Source organism: Anas acuta, chromosome 1 (assembly GCF_963932015.1).
Source record: "Anas acuta chromosome 1, bAnaAcu1.1, whole genome shotgun sequence".
Classification (NCBI taxonomy): domain Eukaryota; kingdom Metazoa; phylum Chordata; class Aves; order Anseriformes; family Anatidae; genus Anas; species Anas acuta.
The window spans coordinates 44,167,484-44,189,510 of record NC_088979.1 but is presented as its reverse complement, the minus strand read 5'-3'; the positions used below and the strand labels follow the sequence as shown (position 1 = coordinate 44,189,510).

Here is a 22,027-nt window from a genome sequence, read left to right as displayed (position 1 = left end):
CATTATTTTAAGCAGGTGACCAGCAGGAATCTGTGTTCATTCACAAAAGCCACTAAATGCCACTCTAAAACAGGAACCTTGTATAAAAACTGTCGAAGGAATATATCAAACAGGCAAGCTAGAGCTGTGCTTTTGCAACAGAGGACTTCAGAAATCTGTGTTTCAAAGGCATAGAAATAAACTGTACATACAAAGAGAAAGACATATTCATGTTCTTTGTAGACTCCTGCTATCTTTAATAAAGTAAACTAAATAAATAAACAAATAAAACACAGGCTGCAAATTGTTTGTTAAGAAAATTAAAGAATAAACAAAATTAGACAAATTTTATACTAAATTAGACTAATTAGAGAAATTAGAGATAAATGAAATTAGACAAATAAGAATTACTTCATTGAAGTCAGGATTTGTTCTAGTGTGTTTACTTATATCACCTACTCTACTCATCCACTAATGAATCTGCTTTTTTGTCCCTACGATACTGCACAGTCATAAATTATTATCATGAAAGAGAATACTTTGATCTTTACCTTGACATCCTATAGAGTCAAGGCTATTGAACTGCTTTGAATTTTGTTTATAGATAATGTTTTTTTCACATATTTTTATGTGAAATATGGGTAATATTTTACTTTATCACACTGCAGTAGAGATTCTGCTTTATCAAAGATAATAGAAAACTGGATCTTTGCAGCAATGCCACATCTGTAACACAGTTATTTGTGGAATTTGTATGCAGGGCATAGTAAAATTTTCTCATTACTCAAATTAGGCCATCAAAGTGGCAGGCCATGGAGGAACTCTCACATGGTCCTCAGATCATTTTCCATCATCCTTTAAAACTGTAAAATTTATTTGCCATCTGATCCTTGAGTAAACAGCAATAAAGTAATCTCTCCCTTAGTTGTCGAAAAGTTTGACAGTCCTTGATTAAAACATAATCAATGGTTTAGTGGGGACTGTTAGTGTTAGGTTAGAGGTTGGACTCAATGATCTAGAGGTCTCTTCCAACCTAGAGATTCTATGATTCTGTGATTCTGTGATAAGCATCTTAGACACACAACTGCTGCCTGTAGAATACTTTTAGAAGTAAAAACCTTATCTAAAGCCAAAAATAGTTTATCTGTGTTGTTTGGTGAGCTTTTGGATGCTGGTCTTCATCTTTGTAACTGATAGGTACTGAAAGTAATTTATTATGAGCTCTGTATATATAGACACACTCATGCCTGAACATACTAACCAGTTGTGTTTAATTCAGTCTGTACATCAAATCTCTTTTAAGTTATTTAATTAGACTGATGGTCTGAATGGTATTTTATAAGTGAATCATGGATAGCATAAACTGCAATGGTAGTACACATACAAATAACCCAGTATATGCCAGTACTCAGTGGAGACTACTGGCACTTACACATTGATATATTAGGTTGGCACAGGAATTTTCTATCAAAATAATTCATAACTAACGATATGTTACAATTTTAGCATAGCTGAATATGGGTCGATGGTTGATGATAAGTAGAAGTTTTAACAGCATTTTAATAAGACAACACTGTCATTTAATGTCAGTCAACCATGAATGCAATTCCACAAAAATGTACACTGCCTGCAAGACTGATTCTTGAGTAGTAATTCAGGACATGCTAATTGTATAATATCAGTGCCCCCCAACCTATCAAAACCTTCGATTCAGTGCCCCTTGCAAAATGGCAGAAGTTCAAGAACATATCAAGGAGTGGAGAGCTTAAAGCAGATGCAGTCGCTAACAAGTATTATCATGCACTCAAAATAATTGCTACTAAAAAAAGCCAGCAGCTATCAAGCAGCATTTTAATCTTAATTCAGAGTAACTACAGTATATTAAGCTCCTCCTCTCATTCATCCCTGTCTGCTGCAATTTCTACCTGGAGATGCTGAAAAATACTTTCCTTTCCAGCAGGAATGAAGGGAACTGTTGAACAACTCTTGCCCACTGGTTTTTCCTCAGTATACCGAAAAAACAGTTACAAGGCGGCACAACTTCTCCTTCATTTTATGAAAAAAAAAAAAAAAAAAAAGTTGGATTTTGGATAATAACATCCTCTTATATCTGTGTTTTAAATATAAGTCCATTTGGCATGTGGAAAACGAAATCTTGTCTTCCTACTTGCAATATACAGAAGCATATGAGCTGTATCTTAAGAATGAGTTCAGTTCACAGTTTTGTGTTAACCTACAGTACAAAATCTCCTACAAATCTCCAGAAGACTGAACACAAATCATAGGCATGCATACTATACATAAATTGAAATAGACTGTTTTTGTTCTCAAATATAGAACTCACAAATGAAAGCAGCCCATTCCCATGCAGGAAGGCCATGTGGTCCTTTAATACATTAAGCAGAAGGAAAATTTGACTTCATCAGCAAAGACTATTTCTTCCATACAAGGTAGCTCAGCCCCTAACTGCCTCCATCCATTCTTCAGAATTGAGACATCACATCATAAACCATTCCAAGCCACAAAGGTCAAATGACAGTCTTAAAGATGGTGAGAAATTCTCATAATATCTGCTATGAACAAAGCCAGTCCCAGGAGCTAAAACAGAAGGTAAGACAGAATAATCACTTTCAGTGTTCTCAGGTGCCTTGCTCATATTCACAACCATGAGAATTAAAGCTATGCATCACTCATTAACTAAGCTGTCTCTTTTCACAGGTGCAATGTAAGAAGAAATACAATTTATGGAGGCATACACTGTCTTCAGGAGGACTCTCACCGTATCACATAGGTTCATAAGTGCAGATGGGGCTATATGTGAAAGCTGCTTATTCACAAAGTACCAGGGAGAAATGTTTCCTAGCTTGCTTTGCTAGTGGAGAGCATGCAGGCTGGCAGACAAAGAAGTCAGCTGGTCACTTAAGCTTTGCACAACTGGTGATCTCACCCTCTCCTCCCACTATTACAGAGGAAAGGACTGCTACGGTTTGACTGATTGGTTTTATTTTATTACCTACTCTCCTGACATATGAGAGAAGTTAATGCCCAGTTCTTGGACGTTTAAATTAATTTTAAATAGTACTGCTTGGAATTATTGGACACAAGCCAGCTGATGATGACCGTGCTTGGGATTTATTTTTTTTCTCCCTATAGGAAAAATAAAACAGCGCTGGACAGTTACATCAGAGCTTTTTAGCAATGCATTAATAAATCATGTGAAGATTACTGATACTGACAATTACTCACAAGCAATACTTTAGTCTTCATGTTCCTGAAAAGAACCAGGTGCCTAAAACTATGTATTGCAAAGATTTGTTCTGAATTGAGAGTATTTGCCTTCTTTGTACTGTTTGATGGTATGGAATGAAGCTATCATTCATAGAAATACTATGAAAAGGTTATTATTTGTTTCAATATTATTTTTGTATAAACAAAGAAATATTGCAAATAGAATCTGCTGTATTTTGAGAAATACTTACTAATGAACAGATTGCATAGGATTGATCACTATTCATTTAATAATGCAGTTTAAATTTGCTTAGCAAGCAAAGAAAAATGTTGGGGAAAAAAATGTTTCTCAGTGTCGTGGAAGACAGCATTATGTTGATGGTTATGTATGGAATCAAGGAATAGATACTGAAAAAAAATATCTACATGTACAAAATCTATATAAGTAATTTCTGTGAGAATGAAAATGGGGAGAATATCTGTTGAATTATTTCAGAACTAGGCATCTGATCTAGCTGACAGTGGTATTCTGTGCATTGGTGAACTGCTGAAAAAGCACTTCATAAAGTTTGAATCCTCTGCTTCATCATTGTTTCATGGTGTTATATTCAACCCTAGATGTTCTGCCACCCTTTATTTTTTATATTGTTTTAAACTAACAAATGCTGCTGCTTTGATCATCTGCAGCATGTGCCAAGGCACAAGACATATGCTCCAATGGTGCAGTTGTGCAACATCAGAAGATATTTTATTATTGGAGAAAAAATATCTCTGCACTTGAGATTAACACAGGGATTTACTTTTCCTTTGTTTATTCTCCTGCTGATGGCACAGTGCAGCTGCCTCTGAGAATGGCAATGTACACTCAAAGAGGAGTGGAGATGTGTGATTAATGCTAAGGATTAAGCAGGGGAAGTTAGAGATTTTTATCCTGATCTTCCATTGTCACCTAGGCAAGTCCCCTGACTATGAAGTGCATCACAAAGGCAATCTAATGTTTGATTATTTACTGATTTTTTGAGCAACAAAAGGTAATTTACCTCAGGTAACTTGCAGTCTTTCTTTAGAAACGAAAGGATTTCACTGCTTTTCAAATAAGTAAAAGCTGTGAGAATGGACAGGAGGAACACCAGGGCATACCTAAACTGCTTCTCGGGAGGCAGAGCCCATAGAGGGCAGGAAACGACTTGCTAATGACAGGGGATGTGGAAAAAAGTGAAGAGTCCTCTCTGCTAGCAGAACCGGGGAAATACAGGCAACATCACTCTTTCCCTAGCCTTCAGGAAGAAATTCCCATTAAAGCTGCTGACACAATGCAAAATCTCCTTTGCTGCCAAAGGGCAGCTTTAGAATAATATACTGGCCAGAACATCCTGCCATCATTTTGGGACGGTTTTTCATCAGTGTGGATTTGGGTTTCATTTATTTATTTTTGATTCTCTTATCAGCTCGAGACCACTCACTGATTTAGTCCCAAAGACTCTTTAACACACTGCTAAATAAATAAGGGTAGTCTGTGAGCTCCTGCTCAGGATCTTCCATCACTCATACTGCCTAACTTTTCTTTTTTCTGTGGCTCCACTGTGGACCACAACTGTCTCCAAAAGAAGTGTGTTAGAGAAGGGATGAGCCATAGGCAAGATGGACACAAGCCAGCCTGTGGGCTCAAACATTCATCCCTTTCTCTTTCCTTTCAGCTGTGTTGATGTATCCAAAAGTCATGACAAACTATGGCCAAAGGTATTGTAGTCAGCCCAGGCTGGCAAGAACACGGACACTGGTTCATATCAGGACTGGATTATTTCACCACAGGTTAAAACTTGAAGATACTTGAGCTTTTGGGTTGCTTTTGGACTGACAGGCAATACTGTCTAAATGAAGTGCTTTTCTATGGGATAGGTCAGATGCTGAAAGCACAGTCTTTATTGGCAGTGGGAAGAGCATTCTAGGTTATTCAGGTTTTAATCTAAGCCTTCCTCTCCTCTGGACACTTAATTTATCTTCCAGTTATACTTCTGGGAAACAAGTGATTGAAGGGCAAGAGGAAATTTTCATCTGGAATACCGGTTGTGGGAATTGCAAATGTTAAATGTCACAACTGACAGAGGGCATTAAAACAAAGAGCAGTTCAGACCTGTCATGAAGCTGTGTGTATTGTCCAGACAGAGATGGAGATACTATTTCACAGTAGCAGTGAGTAGTAGCTTGGTCTAGATGTCTATTTGCAAACAAAGGAAACCTTCTACAAACAGTTCTCAAGAATGCAAAATGTGAAATGAACTCCTCTAAATGACGAAGTGAAATATAAAACAACACATATGTGGTAATACTGATCAATTAATAAACATTTCACAGGTAGAAAATGGGTACAACTAAAAAAAATTACAGTTAAATTTAATTTAATTTATTTAATAAAATTTAATAAAAAGAATTTAATAAAATTGTCTGTTAATAGAATTTAATCAAAATTTAATAAAAAGACAGACTATAGAATGGATTCACTTAAAATTTGAGAAAGGATGGAGGGAGGAAGGGAAGGAAGGAAGGAAGGAAGGAAGGAAGGAAGGAAGGAAGGAAGGAAGGAAGGAAAAGATATAAAGAAACAGAAAGGAGAAGGCAATGTTGGGAAGCCTTTTTTTTTTTTTTTTTTAATTTCCTGTCAAATTCACTAAGTAAACAAAAGGTTTTAATCAGAGCTACACAGAGATTCTACAAGACAGCTTTCACTATTGGCATACTCTTTACTTCCTTTTGTTTTGCCATTTTTTTGCTGTAGTAGAAATCTGTGCTCTGTCTCCTTCCCATCCCCTAAAGCATTTCTGACATAACCATTAGGGCTGTATTAATTCAGAATGACTCAGTCATGCTGTTCTGCCAGATCAAACCCAACTGTCCCAAACCAAGCACAAACTCCGTTGATTCAGATAAACACTTCAAACATGTGCTTTGGAAAATAAACTTTATAATATACTTTATTTCCTATGATGAGACAAGAAGTGTCACATCTTAAAGACAGTCCTGAAATATTTATAGGAAAACAAAAATAATGATGGTTATTAGTCAAACTTGTTCCCCTGTAAAGCATTATCTAAGGATGACATTTTAAAAGTGATCATAAATTTATATGAGAAATAACATCTATTGATACACACACTTTGTTAAGTTATAATTTGTATAAGTGAAATGACCTCATCCAATGACCATACAATCTCACTCAGAGAAGAACAAAATGAAAGTACACCAATTTTAAAAGGGGAGAAGGACAGAAAGAAAATAAATAAAGAAAAATTTAAAAATAAACCTTTTTGATATGCTTCTATCATCCTCTCTTTTAAATCTTGGAGATATTTATGCTTAAACACAAGTCAGTCACTGCTCATCATACCATTCCTGCACTACATTTGTACCAGCACAATGACATTAGTCATTCCCAGAACCATAGCCATTAGAGATTGAAGTGACCTTTCAACGTCATCATGGCCTCCCCTGATTCCTACGATCCATGGCAACAGACTAACGCCAAACACGTAATTATGACTTCACTGCAAAATGTAGCAAAGGAGAAGCTGATTTCCAGTTTCAAGCTAAATCTCCAAAGGTGGAGGCCTAGCTTTCTATCATCTAAATTAAAGTTACTTGCATTTCTTCTGCAAGTTTCTCGGCAGTCATTGTGTTTGTAACCACACACCTTGATTTGGTACCTACATGGATTGTTAAGCTGAGGAAAGAAAACAAAAATGGCCAAGTCATGGAGAAACCAGCATCTGAGCAAGGAACCTTCCAAATAAAGGACAACTTTTTTTGTAAAGCTGTTTGGTCATGGTTTATCTACTTTTCTCACCCCCACCAAAGCGTGAAGGCCCCTGGCTTCCATGGCAGGAGGTATAGATGGCCCTGTGCTCATTTGGTGTAACATAGACTCCAGCATAAACAAGTTCCCAGCTCTATCCTTCTCACCCTCCAAAGGAACTACTCTGTTCCAGATCAGGCTGAATTAACCTGTCTGCAATACTGGGAGCTGGAACCTGGGATAAACACAGAGAATAACCAACTTCATGATGTAAATGCCCTTTTGGAGATGAACAATTAGTTTCTATCTGGCTGGATGTATCTAGCTATGTGTATATCTGAAATGCATTACTGTGTTTTTCAGCTCAATTTAGGCTAAAAGCTATGTAACATTATCAGTGTAGCAGTATGCTTATGGTAAGTAACCCTTCCTCAGAGGCAGGAATAGTTTAGGCCATTAACATGCTAACACATTGCTTCTATTGCTTCTAGAACATCAGATACATGTATACGGGGCTATTTGCTCAACTATACATTCTTGGTTTTTAATGTATCTTTATTCAAAACATTTCCCCATCAAAATAAAGGTGATAAACTGAATTAGATATCTTCTCTTCAAAAGGACTGAACAGAACTGTGTAAGGACTTACTTAAGAAGTTGTCCCAGAGCTTTTTAAAATGCAGCATTGGAAAACCGAGCATCTGTGGTATTATATTTCAGGGATGATGCAAGATTTTTCGACCTTTAAATTACAGCTTGTGCAAGCAGTACTCTGTTACTTAACTCTAACAGATTTGCAGATGTGTCCATCTCCAAGGTAATGGGCATTGCATTTCTGTCATTCAAAAGGCTGAGATTCAAAATAAGTCAAATAATGAATTAATACTCTCCTCTCATTCTCTAAAAGCCTCTAAATACTACTTGGAGGAATTCTATCAGATATAATAATAGATTTTTATAAAAAGACTCTGAAGAATTTACAGGAAAAAAAAAAAAAGGCAAGCTTGTTACCCTCTATTTTAGAAACAAAAGAGAAAAGGGGGCTTTGCTTGATCAAGTTATACAGACAAACACTGCCAAAGGTTAGTGTAAACCCAGTCCAAGGTCTGGGCCTTACTAACTATTATATACCTCTCTCTTTGCCCACCTGAAAAAAAAAAAAAAAAAATCCAATATGAGAGTACAGAAGGACAGACAGAAGAAAGAAAGGAAGGAAAGGAGGAAGGAAGGGAGGAAAAAAAATCTGTTCTGGAAAGTTAGATTTGATAATATTTCATGACAAGGTTTGTTGGTATTTTCCTTTGACTATGAACACGTAGCTTATAAAAAGCTGCATATTTTTATAACTGATAATATCTGCAGTGATGCAAGCTAACATAACAGTTCTGTCTCAGGAATAATGGCAGAGTTCATTGAAAGGACATGATGATGTTACGTGTGTGCAACCACAGGGAAACACTGGCTGGCATTTTCCCTTTTGACCTGACACAACAATGTTACATTCCAACTCAGCCTAAAAACAACACTGAATAAAATAATATGTAGCAAATAAAACCAAAAAGTGCCTCAGTGAAAAAGGACCATACTTGGAGCTAACAGCATCTCTTAAGTCTGTTTATTCTGTTGCCTCAAATCTGGCAGGCCCATGATCAATTAAAGGAGCTACAGTTAAAAGAAATGTTTGGTGCGAACTAGAAATGCTTTGTTTTCTTTTTTCACACTAGGACTCAGCTGACTTACATACCTAATCATAAGATGCAAGAATGTGACTCTGCCCTTCTTACTGTGTGACAAAAAACAAAAAACAAAAAACAAACAAACAAAAAAAAAAAACATAAAAATAAAGGTGATGATAAAATTAGAAAGAGAAATCTTGGGAGCTTGGTATTATGCAAGTTATTTCTTCATACAGTTTAGTGGTATTTTTACACTTCAGCTTCATGATTTGGTGCTCGTGGCTGCAAGTTTACAGGAACAAATCACAAAGGAGAGTCAAGTTTGCATGGGGCAGAGAAACTGCTACCTCAGCTCACTCCTAAGGACCTCTTTGTACTGGATTGGAAATATTGGACTGCTAACCTGTTATTTCTGTAATTAAGGAAATAGTACCTGTTTTTGCCAGGTTCTAAATGCGTTAGATGAAACAAATCTTCCAATCATGAACCTATCAGAAATACAATTGTCCCTGTTGAATAAAAATTTTCAGAATCTCCTACAGCTCCTCCATAAAATTCTGACCCTTGAGAAACTTTTGCTTTCCCAGAGAGGGCAGACAATGAAACTGCTGTCTGTGAAAAAGAAGCAAACACTGTTCCTCTACAGCAAAACCAAGAATTTTCTCTGTTTCCCAAAGCCAGAACAAGGATACTCCAGAAGAGTTTTGCGAGGGGTGCCCTCCTCACTTCTACTACCACTAGCTAAGCTGGGTAGGGAGAGACGACCACTTGGAGGTGCCCCCACCATGTCCAGAGGAGACTGTGGATCCAGAAGGAGATCCAAGGACGTCCTTAAAAAACAAAGCCACCTGGTTATGCCTATATTGGTAGATTGGCACACAGACCGTGACACTGCTATTTTCCTATCTCTACTGATAAACTGCTAAAAAAGACTCTGGTATGTTTCTGGCCCTGACCAGCAAACAAGTTCCCAAACAAACCCTCAGCAAAGATACAGAGTAAGAAAAGGCCAGGGACCATTTCTCAATAGGCAGCTTGGGTGTAGCAAGCTTGTTTATGAGACTTCAGTGGCACAAACAACATCAGTCCATGCCAGCTGGCCAGAAGATCCTAGGACTACAGGATTTATGAGTACAGGGTAGCCCTTGTATTTCACATGTGGATGAGACAAAAGCTGTTAACATTTACTGCTAGGAATGGTATGAAATCAGTAGGATTCCTAACTTTAATAACATCTGTGGAGGGACCAGGAGACTTCAAGAGGTGAAAATAACAGCTTATAACCTGTGGCTGGATAAGGGTTGATGTTAATTTAAGTAGAAATGGAAGCAGGTGGAGTGCTTGCTCTTCTGAGGAGACAAGGGAAACTGGGTCCTCAGAAAATTTTGTGTATTTAAAACACATGGATTCTTTTACTTAACAGAGTTTGCAGGTGTGCTCAAGATTTTCACACTTCAAGATTTTTTTGTTCTACTTTGTATTTTGGTTCACTATTTTCCATTACTATGGGAGATGTGTGTATTACAGCAAGCTAAGACAGGCTTCCCAAGTCATAGGCTTTTGTTGGAAGTTCAAAATGCAGAGTAAACTCCCCAGATTGGTCAACTTTTTAGACAAACTTGTTAGGTATTGAGGGCTAATCAAGCAGAATGGAAGGAGCAAATATACTATATCACTTAGACTAGAATATCACTTAGATAAAAACGAGAAGGTAAAATGATTTAATTTTAAAAGGTGCAAATTAGTCCTAAACATAAATATGTATGTGTATAAATAGTATTACTGCCTATTTTCTTTACTCAGAAGAGAATATTGAGTCTATTTTTTGCAAAACTGAGGACTGCTTTTTAAAATCCTTTAAAATGGGTTTACAGTTTGTAGACAAAATTAACGAGCAAATTCAGTGGCAAAAGTACACTCTTTTAAATTATTTGAATTTGCTGGAAAGGCTTACCATGACTGAAGATGCAGTATGAAGTCAAATGAAATCCTCAACAGTTAGGCTGGCAAATTGTAATAATTGCTTTTTTTATTTTTTTTCCTCAAAGAAAGGAGTGGTAATTTCATATCATTACACCTTTTGAGATTATCCAATTAGCCAGGTTACAAACCTGCTTCCATTCCCTTCAAAATTACTTTGAAACAAATAAGGAATATTTCAATGGCACTTGTAAATTAAGAAAAACATATTTAGACTCATTAGTTTTAAATTCCTTCCCTCTAGCATTCTTACCACAACTAAGTCAAAAGAGGATATTAGACTCACCCTTCTTTAGGAATTCATTAAAATAGATTAAACACTATATTTTGACTGTTTCTCTCGTTCTATCAGAAGATAAATTTAGTTTTGGTACACGATGAATCACTAAAGCATATTAGCAACTATTTCAGCTAGGTGTTAATTCAAACCCCAGAACAGAAAAAAAAAAAATAAAAAAAAAATTTGCATGTCATTGAGCCAAAACTGATGTGGGTATTTTCCTTTTAAAGGGAGTGAAATAAAATGAATGTTGATTTTATCCTACGTTTACTTTCGCTGAAGTGTCTTCATTTCCTGCACGAACCTGTTCTGCAATGGCATTTGTACTACTAAATAACACGCTAGATTCTAATGAAAGATAACAGATCTTAAACCTTTTCTTACTGCAACATGAAATTGCTTCAGCCATTACCTCTGTGTTGATTAAAATGCCACACCCGTATAACAACTCGTGACGATGATTTGGAGTGCAGAGAACAGATCTATTTGGGGAATGGAAGTGCCCGTAAGCAGTTTCTGTTCCAACAGGAGTCACAAAAAATGGCTGATCTGACAAAGCTATCTTGAAAGTGGGTTTTAATACAGACATAGGAGAGAAAAATCCATGTCCTGATTCACCGGTGCCACCTGACGCAGCACCTGCTGCCTTTGTGGCAGCATTGCCTCTGAGCTTGGCTCTGCAGGGATGTCCTCCCACTGTACCCCAGAGCAGAGCTCATCCTGACAAGTCTGAACCAACTAATGATTTCATGCCACAGAAAGCCAAGGTGTGGAATGATAGCAGACTACACAGTAGTCCAAGTACCACAGATATGCCTGAGACATGTATGTGAAGCGAAAGATGAGCAGATAGGCAGCCTTTGGAAGCAATTAGTTTTTTCTCTTTCTAAAAGGGGCTGAAGAGGAAGCAGTATTCTGACAGCGTGCCCCTCAATATCCAACATTTGAGGTTTGACTGCCTTCTATCCAGACTCACCAGCCACTTTCTTGTTTAACATCCTTTATGGGTTGACCTTCCATTCATATCCCAAGTATCCCCTGACACCCTTTCTCTGTCTCACCTGCCCACAGATCCCAGTCCAGTATTTTCTCTGAGAATAAGACTAACTGCAATGAAATAAGGTTACATAAGAGTAGCAATTCAACTTTATTTTTTCCCTAGGTACAGTGTAAGGTCAGATGTGAAGACAGTTGCATAAAGCAGAGACAGGGGAGGTTCGGGTTGGATATCAGGAGAAGATTCCAACACTGAGAGGGTGGTCGGGCATTGGAACAGGCCACTGGCTCCCATAGAATCATAGAATGGCCTGGGTTGAAAAAGACCTTAAAGACCTATCACCCCTCCTGCTCTGGGTAGGGTTGCCAACCACTAGAACAGGCTGCCCAGAGCCACATCCAGCCTGGCCTTGAATGCCTCCAGGTATGGGGCATCTACAACCTACCTGGGAAACCCATTCCCTCACCACCCTCTGAGTGAGGCATTTCACCATTTAGAAAGACTATGTACATAATATTAAATCCAGCAATGTACCCAAAATTCAGGATGTTGCTGTCCTCATTTCTGGGTTCCTAAGACCTGGATTCACCTTACCTCTCTGGCCATTTTAATAATGCGCCTAGGGATTTTTTGGAGTTTATTAAGAGACTCAGATCCAGGGAGTGTCTCAGAGTTGAATTACTTTCTGGAAATGCCCCTGGGGACCCATTAGGGTTCCCAGACTTGGGTGCATGCCCAACCCAGCACTAAGACATGCAAGACACCCAAGAGAGGTTCTATTGTCTGTCTTGATTTCCAGGTGAATGAGGTACAGGTGCAGAAGACAGAAGGGAACCACCATGTTCTCTAGCAGCTCTCCCCTATCTGGGCAATCAGGGAGGGGTACAGGACTGCAGGGCACACTAATTTATCTCCCACGACTGACTATGTAGGTGGCAGATGGCATTTAGTTCCTAATTTAGGCACTCTGAAGAAGCCAAAAGGGATTGGGATGAATAGATGCCTTAGCTTTTATCAGATCTAGTCCTCCACTAGATTGTATCACCCAATTCTGTATCACTGCAGAATTTTCTCTATTTTCCTGCCTTGTACGTGAACAAACACTTCAAGGTATCTGAAAGATTGTGTTTTCTTCTTTTGTGTATTTAAAATATAATAGTTGACATGCATACATAGGTGTGAGTCAGGGAGCCATGCTTCTGCATACAGGCTACAATGCATTTTTTAATGTATTACTTTTTAAAATCATTATTATAATATTGAGCTTAAGGACAAAGAATGAATAAATTAAAAAAAATCACCGAGTTATATGTGGCATTAAAATATGAATGGTTGCAAGCAGGTTTACAGAGAATGTTGCTACCTTAACTCACTTTATATTGTTCTTTAAATTCTTGTGGGTGGGAAGAGGATTTTGAAAACAGTTTCTCACAACCTTTTTTTCCCTTTTTTTTCTGTTGTATCAATTATCTTGATGTTCTTAATATACTAACAGTTTGGAAACGAAGATAAATAAAGATTCAAAACGTTATTGCTTTAGTAACAGAGAGCTATATTTTGGGCAAAGTTTTGGAAAAATTAGAGATGTCATTTGCAAGGTTTCATCTTACAAAAAATAATTGTAAGAAGTTGTTCAAAGATGAGATCTCGACCATTCAGACAACTAAAGCCTGTAAATTTCATGACATTCCTGAAGAGCAATTCACTTCTAATGTTCAGAATGATGAAGAAGCCTAAATAAATTGTCAAATATTCCACAATGGAGCTACTGAGAGTTTCAGAATTGTAATCAGAATCATGTATTAATGAGGCTGTCGAAATACATGGTAATGTGAATGAGACCACAGTGGCATGAGAGGCTTTGTACGGACTGACTGTTGTTCTGTTTGTTTAAATTTCATAGCAGTATTGTTGAGACCTGTGATTCTGCAGAGAAAAAGAAAAATAAAGCTGACTTTGCAGAAAGAAGCAAGGCACAAAAAGAGCCATAGATGACTTGCTGCGCCAAATCAGGTAATGTGTTTGGCCTGGTGGTGTTCAGCATTTATGCTACATATCCTAACATAGTAGTCAGTCTTTCTTTCAACACTTGCTCAATGCAGCACCCCTAGGAAAATAATACACAACCTTTACCACTTCAGTTGTATAGGCAGAGAAAGTCAAGACATAGTGGTAAGGGCATGAAAGAACTCTTGAACCATCTTGAGGGATGGTTTGTTTCATCCTCTGCTCTCTGCTCCTTCCTAGCTTTCCTCCAGCTGAGGTATGGTGAAAGTGCAGTGCCCTGACAGATCTTTTGGTAAGCACTTGTCAAACTTGTCCCAGCCACAGTGCATGCTGACACTGCAAAATGTTCTCACCACTCACTTTGATTTTTTTTTCTTATCTAATTTAATCCCATCCTGTAAATTCTGCCTCTTAGAGCAATAGACATAATGCCACTGAATAATAAGAGAAGGAATATTAATAGCTATTTATTTTTATACAGATATTAAATAGATGTTATCTTATTAAATGATTTCTCTACAAGTCTGGTGTTTACATATTTATATTCCATAGGCACATGGAAAAACATTGTAAATGTGTATGCTCCTTTGGACCAGGAGACATGAAAATTAGCAGAAAGAGGGTTTCCAGTATTGCAATGAAGACTGTGACCTCTGGGTTTCCTAGAATAAACATGCCCACTTTCACTTTGAAGGTTTGCCAGATGCTAGGAGTGAGTTAAAGCACCTAGAAGCACAGGTTCTGGGTACATCTGAGCTGCCAGTTGGGGCTGCCTCTATTGCCCACATGCACTTGCTGATCATTCATGGGTTAGGACAGCTTGGTTTCCACCCAGCTCAAACATGGAACTGATTCCCTGATAAAAGCTTCTCAGGGCCTGCTCCAATAAGGGTTGAGGGTGAATCAAGACAACTCTCACTGACTCTATCCTGCCCAGCCTTTGAACACCATCCTACCAGGGGGTGAGCTGTCATAACACACAACTCCTTAGGCAAACACACCCTTGGCATCACGCACAAATACACCAGCATTAGAGATGCTTATGAGTAAATGACTGCAAGGGATAGCTGCTGTACCAGCAATATCCAAATGCTACATGCTACAGATAGGGCTGGGCTGCTCAACGGGGAGTGTGGCAAGCTGTAGGACACAATTCACTCGTTAAAGGATGGAAAATACATGTACATCCCTGCAGCAGATGGTGGCACCAGCACAGACACAGTCATGGTATCCCCACTGGATCCTTACAGACAGGTTGTGCACAAGCCAGTCCTGGAGAACTGGTATCAGCTAGCCATGTACTGAACATCTTTACACGTTTCTTTTTTTCTGTTTTTGTTTTGTTTTGTTCATTTAATCACTGAGCTGGCTTGTGCTGAATGGCTGAATGCTGTAGATCAGGTTTGCTTAACCACCAGCATTGCTCCAGGGCTTCACGCTGTGCACAGATTCCTGCACTGCACAGTCTTCATGTTTGGTGACTCCTCCCTAATTCATTGTCCACTTTCACCCCAATGCCTGTTTCTATTTTCTGTGCTTTTTGTGGTTTTGTCCAAATGCTTTATTACCTGTATTTTCCAGGTTCCCAAAAAAGCTTTGTTATTTTTTTTCTGTTCTGCTAAATTTATCTTGGTATTTTTCATGTCAGCTCTGATGTTTGCAATACCGTATCTCATAAGAATACAAACAGATCTTTCAAGGATTTTTTTTTTTAGATCCTTAGCAGCTATTATCAGATGATAACACTTAATCCCACAGAAAACTAGTAGACATCTCCTGAATTCAATATTTGATCTCAAACTAGTACTTTCAGTAGCTTTATGAGATGTTTTTCAACCTTTGTGACAGAAGGTGTAACCAATTTCATTTGGACTAATAAAGCTGCCCAAGCTTTAAGCAGGAGGTTGGACTAGAGACATCCTGAAGTCCTTCCCACCTGAATTATACTGTAGTTCTGTGGCTGCAAAGGTCTCCTACAGACAATAATTAAATATCACATAGTATTACTCTCATAGATTATCTTATTAAAATTGTTCAGGTTTATCATTTACCTGGTTAGCACAAAGACTATATTTCATCACTTGTAGTAGTAATAGCTGACAGCGAGATCTGTAGCTCTGGCTTGTTTCATGTACTCTTTGCTATTGTGTAGACACTAGAGCACATTCATACTCTCATTCTTTGCCTTCTGTCTCCTAGCAACTCCATCTGCTGCCTTATTTTGTGTGTTGGAAGTACAAGTCAGATTTTTATTATTATTTTTTTTTTTTTAGTTAGGAAAAAGCTGCTCCTTCCCTGCTTCCAGCCTAGTTTAACACATTGCTTTATATTTAAGATTCTGGAAATCTTTTTCAACAAGTGACGTTCATTTCATCCTGTCCTCTGTCACAACCAGACCCTCTTTTCCACAGATCTAGGCTAGTCTTTTATCCATGGGTTCTTGGCCACACAGGAATTTTAGTGACTATTAATATTGGCAGTTCTCTCCAAGACTTGTTAATCCATCTTCTGTTTGGGGAAATGTTTCTGGTGTTTTTAACCCCTATTGTTTGGCCTTTCATGAGCTATAATTAGACATTCTCTGGCATCCATAATTCACACAAATCTCTATTACTCATTCCCTGACACATGACATATTTCCTTGCCAATGTTTGTGGAGCATGCTGTGAACTGAGTGGCACTGAGAAGTACGTAATAAAAAATGCTTATCCTGTATATTCCTGTCAGTTACACACCCATTAAATTTAACTCATCCAGCTCCACTGTGATATTTGTATCCCTGACTACAAGTGATTAACTGCCACAGCAGCATAATCTCTTATCCGTCCAACAGATGAAATGTCACGTATTGGGTGATGGGTACAAAAAGGAAGGAAAAATGAGTCTGCTCTTAGAAGATGTGAGAGTGTCACAAGAGAACACCAAAATATTATGGAACAGTTTGCCTTTCTTAAAACATTTGGCTATTTATATATGGAGGGGTGAGTTTTATCTGCAAAGTAAAAGAGTAAAACCTAAGATTTCTTTGTAGCCCACAGAAAAATTATGACAACTTTCAAGTATTTGCAATTGAGGTTCAACATGGCTAAGTACTGGGTCCCGCACTTTGGCCACAACAACCCCATGAAGTGCTACAGGCTTGGGGTAGAGGAGCTGGAAGGCTGTGCAGAGGAAAAGGATCACCCAGAGGGGGTGCTGACTGATGCTTACCTGAACGTGAGCCAGCATTGTGTCCAGGTGTCCAAGAAGGCCAGTGGCATCCCGGCTTGTATCAGGAATAGTGTAGCCAGCAGGATCAGGGAGGTGATCATCCCCCTGTACTCTGCTCTGGTGAGGTCGCACTTCGACTGCTGTATTCAGCTTTGGGTCCCTCACTACAAGAAAGACATCAAGGCCCTGGAACATGTCCAGAGAAAGACTACAAAACTAACTGGTGAAGGGCCTGGGACACAAGTCCTGTGAGAAGCAGCTGAGGGAACTGGGATTATTTAGTCTGGAGAAGAGGAGGCTCAGGGGAGACCTTATTGTTCTCTACAGCTACCTGAAAAGAAGGTGTGGGGAGCTGGGGGTAGGCCTCTTCTTGCAGGTAACTAGTGATAGTACAGGGAAAGGCCTCAAGTGGCACATGGGGAGGTTCAAGTTAGAAATGAGGAGACATTTCTTCTCGGAATGAGCAGTCAGGCATTGGAATGGGTTGCCCAGGGAGGTGGTGGAGTCATTGTCCCTGGGGTGTTCAAGGAAAGGTTGGATGTGTTGCTTAGGGACATGATTTAGTGGGTGGCATTGGTGGTAGAGTGATGGTTGGACCAGATGATCTTGAAGGTCTTTTCCAACCTTAATGATTCTATGATTCTGTGAATAGAATCAGAACTGGACCTTTTGTTTTAGAGGTCACTGGCTCCATAGTCTAAGTGTTCTCTTCAATATCTTCAGTCATTCCATAGTTTGTAATTTTTAAGTAATTTAGTCATCTCCTGCAAAGATACTTCACTGATCTCTATAACCACTTCAGGTAGTATCTTTTCTAATATCAGCAAAAAAATATAGTGATACTGCTCATTTCTGTATTGTAATTTGTGCCTAAATATTGAAAAGACAGGTTCAGAGGGAAAAGTTGGCTTTTCTTATTGAATCCAGGTTAGATTGAAGCCTAAACCAGAATACAAAACAGAAAATCAGCAAGTTTAATATGTGGAATAAAAATGTTGTTGGTGGCAGTTGCTTGCTTTTTTTTGTGAACATTCATGAATTTTCAGCGTTATAAATTGTCATTCTTAAGAATATCTCTTTTGAGCCGTAGGACTGAGTTGTGACACTGAAGCTAAATCAATGATGAATTATAACAGTTTTAGAAGAAGAGATTAAAATGCAAACATCAAATTGCAAAATGATATAGGGAACTTCCTCTATACCATGTTCACAGTTCAGCTGTAGTCCAGCCAAAATATTTATTTCTACTACTTTATATATAACTCCTTGAAAGGTAGGGCAAGTTTCACAAAAACCCATGTGCATGTATTAACGGTGTTCCTAAGGTGTCATAGAGACTGCTACTGCAGGTAGCAGGTAACTGCTATCTGAAGGCAGCTCAGATGGCACACATATTTTGGCAGGCACAGCACAAAATCATCTCTTCTCAGGTTTCACTCTTCTGAGCAGACCAAGGGGTCCCTGTCTTGCACCTTTCCTTGCCCTGCCTCTGCCAGTGTCACTCTTGGTAAATTGATCCATAACATGTTTTTAATGTTTTCTCTTTCTGCCATTAGAAAGTTCATTTCAATATCTAACCTAACTTCTTGTTTAAACCTAGTATTTCTTATCTTAAGCACATGTATCAGAGAATAGTTAGATTTCCATCACTTAAGAAGCTGTTTTTTACTATCTGAACACATTTTCTTTACAATCTTCTCTCTGTTGACACAGTTCAGTCAATCCTTCCTCACAGGCTATGTTTCCTAACCCTCTGAGTGATCTTGGTCAGGAATTAGTTTTGAATTATAAGAGATCTTAAAACAAAAGAGAAATAAAATAATAATTTAAAAAAGAGACAGTTTTCCAGGGTTTTGATTTTTAAAACATTCCTAAGCAATAACTAATGGCCAATGCCTAATAGCATCTATGATCCTTGGCATAAAGACATGATGAAGTCAACCATAAAAACCCACCTCATTCCAAAATTCCCATGTGGAGACAAGCTAGAAAATAGCCCCTCTGACTTAATGCCTTCTTGGGGTCTACTGAGGCTGTAACAAAGACAATAATCCCCTAATTTACCAGTGCAAAATGATGACAATGGGTTAATCCCCTAAGTGCTTCACCCATGTCACTGTAACAACCAGCAAACAAGCATGGAATAAACTAGCTGTTTGTATTTACTCCTTTTGTAGTTGCCACTGGCAACAGGAAAATTACTATGTGAAAGTCATAATAAAATATATATTGATTTTAATCAGCAAAGAATATATTGTTTTGAAAATAAACAACCCTAGCAGTAGAAAGATGTAATGAAATATATGAGCTTTTTAATTTTTTTTTTCTAATTTGCACAGCTGCAGTCTTCTATCATAGTGAACTAAAAGAACAGTAAATAATAGGCAGCTGACACTTAAATCATTATATATCTTCTAGTTTTCAGCTCAGCATCTGCTGCATCATTTCTCAGACTTCAACGTATTTGGGAAGAAAGACCAAGGAAAAGAAAAATGCACCTTTTCAACTGAAAGCATGCATTTTTGAATGACAAAGGACTATAGGCCATATTCCATTGCTATTGCACAATGGAAGGACACTATGAAACTGTCTCTTTAATTTAAAGAAAAGCTACCTCTACAATAGCAATTTGGAGGCAGGGGGAGGTTAACAGTTACAGGAAAAAAGAAGTTTGACTGAAACCCCAGTGAAAAAGTATCCATTTTTCCAAAAGAAATAATGTTCTGGTGCAGACAAGCTGTTTCAGAGTGTGATAACACCCTCAGGTACCAGTTCGGGGAAACAGTTGTCTTTCCTGTGCTACACTGATTTTTGGTGCAAGAGGAGAGTTCTGATTTCAAGAATTTCCTCCTTAAAATGAAAGGAATTTTTCTCATGGATTTATGCCAATCAGGAGAAAAAGAGCATGAAGTAATAACAGCATTAAAGCAAAGAGAAGATAAGACACAACAGCCTGAATACTTCTTTACTTATCATCCCTTTCTTTAAAATGAATTAGTCATTGCTAGTATATTACTAGCCATTGCTAGTACAGGCTGATAGCCATCAGCTTGTAGAGAAATTGACATTCCATGCATATCTGAATAAACCCATTATATTTTTCTAGATTTTCTCTATACTTGGCAGAACTTCTATAAAGGACCAGACTTTGTCCCCCATCATCAGAAAAATCAATACATTTTAGTTTAGAATCAGATCAAAATACTGTGGTTCAAAACAACCAGAACTGTAAAGTCTTATCTAAAGACTTCCCTTTGTTAGAGGAAGTTACACAATTTTTGAAGGACTTTCAAAGCCTTAGTACCATATTTTAAAGGGCTGAAAAACTATAATTCTACTGAAGCTGCACTTCTAACCACTAGACTCTGTCTGTCCATGCTGCCTGTTAGCTACTCCCTGCCTCTATTTTGGACATATTTAGCCAAGATTGTTTTGCTCTTTCTACAAAAGTGCCCCTGGGCTAACCACAGGCATTCTGTCAAGCCCTAACTGGTGCAATGCATCCAGAACCACCAGTTTGCACTGAGTTTTAGGGAAAATTGATGAAGTTACCTTGCAGAGGAATAGGGACACTTTTGCTTCCTCCTAATTGCCTTTTGACAAAGGAGAAGGGTACCACTGGAAGTTCTTCTAGCCAGACAAGAGAGGCTAGGTCACAGATGGAGCAAGTGCCTCTCACAGAAACTGATTCCTACAAATTAAAATCATGTCTCAAAATCCATGCTTGTTTGCTAAAATATAGTTGGAGGGTGATTCAGCTGCATTAGGTGATTTCGGCTGCATTCTCCACATGCCTCAAAACCATTTCCATTCTTTACACAGTACGAAGGCTATCCTGGAAAGAGGAAATACACTCAAGCCTTCCTATTGAATCTTTTCTACCTCGAATAAAACAACTGAAATGTGACAGGGACAGGCAGATAGCACAAGAATGAAGCCTGATCGACAGTATTACTCATTACTCTGGGTCCTAGTTTAATGAAAGTACATCTTGTAACCCAGGATTAAATTACTGTTTGTTGTTTGTTGTTGTTGTTGTTGTTGTTGTTTTTGAAAATGCATTTCCCCCCACATTTCTTACTGACTAGCTGTTTACTTTTCTTGCTTGTTTAATGCTCCCCATTCATAAGCCCTACACACACATACATGCACACACAAACACACACACATGCACAGACATAAATACCTCCGCAGGTGTGCATGGTACCCTCATCCCATGGTGCTATGGAGGGATTTTGCTAGGCGGCAATATCTTTACAAGGTACATATTGTAACAGCACATTTTTCTGTGAATTTAGCCCCAGTATAGGAAGCTAGTTAGATGCTTTGCAAAATACTAGTCATGTTGCTTGGTTACAGCACACAATATTTAAGAGCTTGGACAAAATAGACCTAAGCAACCTTTTGCAAGAAAACACCTAAAAAAAGAAAATCAAGCTACAACTGAACCACAATTCTAGACTGATACACACTAAATCCTATAGAAGATAGTATTTTTTGCCATTAATTTCAATAAAACAAGGTTTTCATATTACATGTCATGTTGACAAGTTACTCCGTTGGAATGAAAGTTAATTTCAGAAAATTGTTAATTTGCAAATTGACTTGAAAACTGTGAAGCACGAAGTCCATTCCAAAAATATTTGAGGATTTTTTCTCCCAGTGTGGCAGGACTTACCACTCCTTTTCTTGTGATCTGTCTTCCACAGTTAAAAAAAAAAAAAAAATGTTTGGAAATCAGAATTCACTCTTATGGTGCTAAATAAATACTGATGATAAGGAATGTAAAATCTTCCATTTTGACAGCCTAATTTATACCGTTAATTTACTACATTTTAATTATGAAGTATCAATATACTACACAAATAAAAGGGATGTTC

The 22,027-nt window shown here is 38.0% G+C and overlaps 1 protein-coding gene and 1 long non-coding RNA gene across 2 annotated transcripts in view; one reads left to right on the top strand and one right to left on the bottom strand.

Annotated features, from left to right (window-relative positions):
- SCEL (sciellin) overlaps positions 1–21,430 on the bottom strand; it is a 96,165-nt gene extending 74,735 nt beyond the window's left edge. The window contains exon 1 of the mRNA XM_068676715.1: positions 21,334–21,430. The gene's annotated coding sequence lies outside the window, so the exon portion shown is untranslated. The remainder of the gene's footprint in view (positions 1–21,333) is intronic.
- On the top strand, positions 12,879–15,631 carry LOC137850124 (uncharacterized). The gene is made up of 4 exons (XR_011092280.1): positions 12,879–13,040; positions 13,834–13,943; positions 14,178–14,229; positions 14,490–15,631. It is a non-coding gene; the product is annotated as an uncharacterized lncRNA (long non-coding RNA).
- Positions 21,431–22,027: the final 597 nt, after the last annotated feature.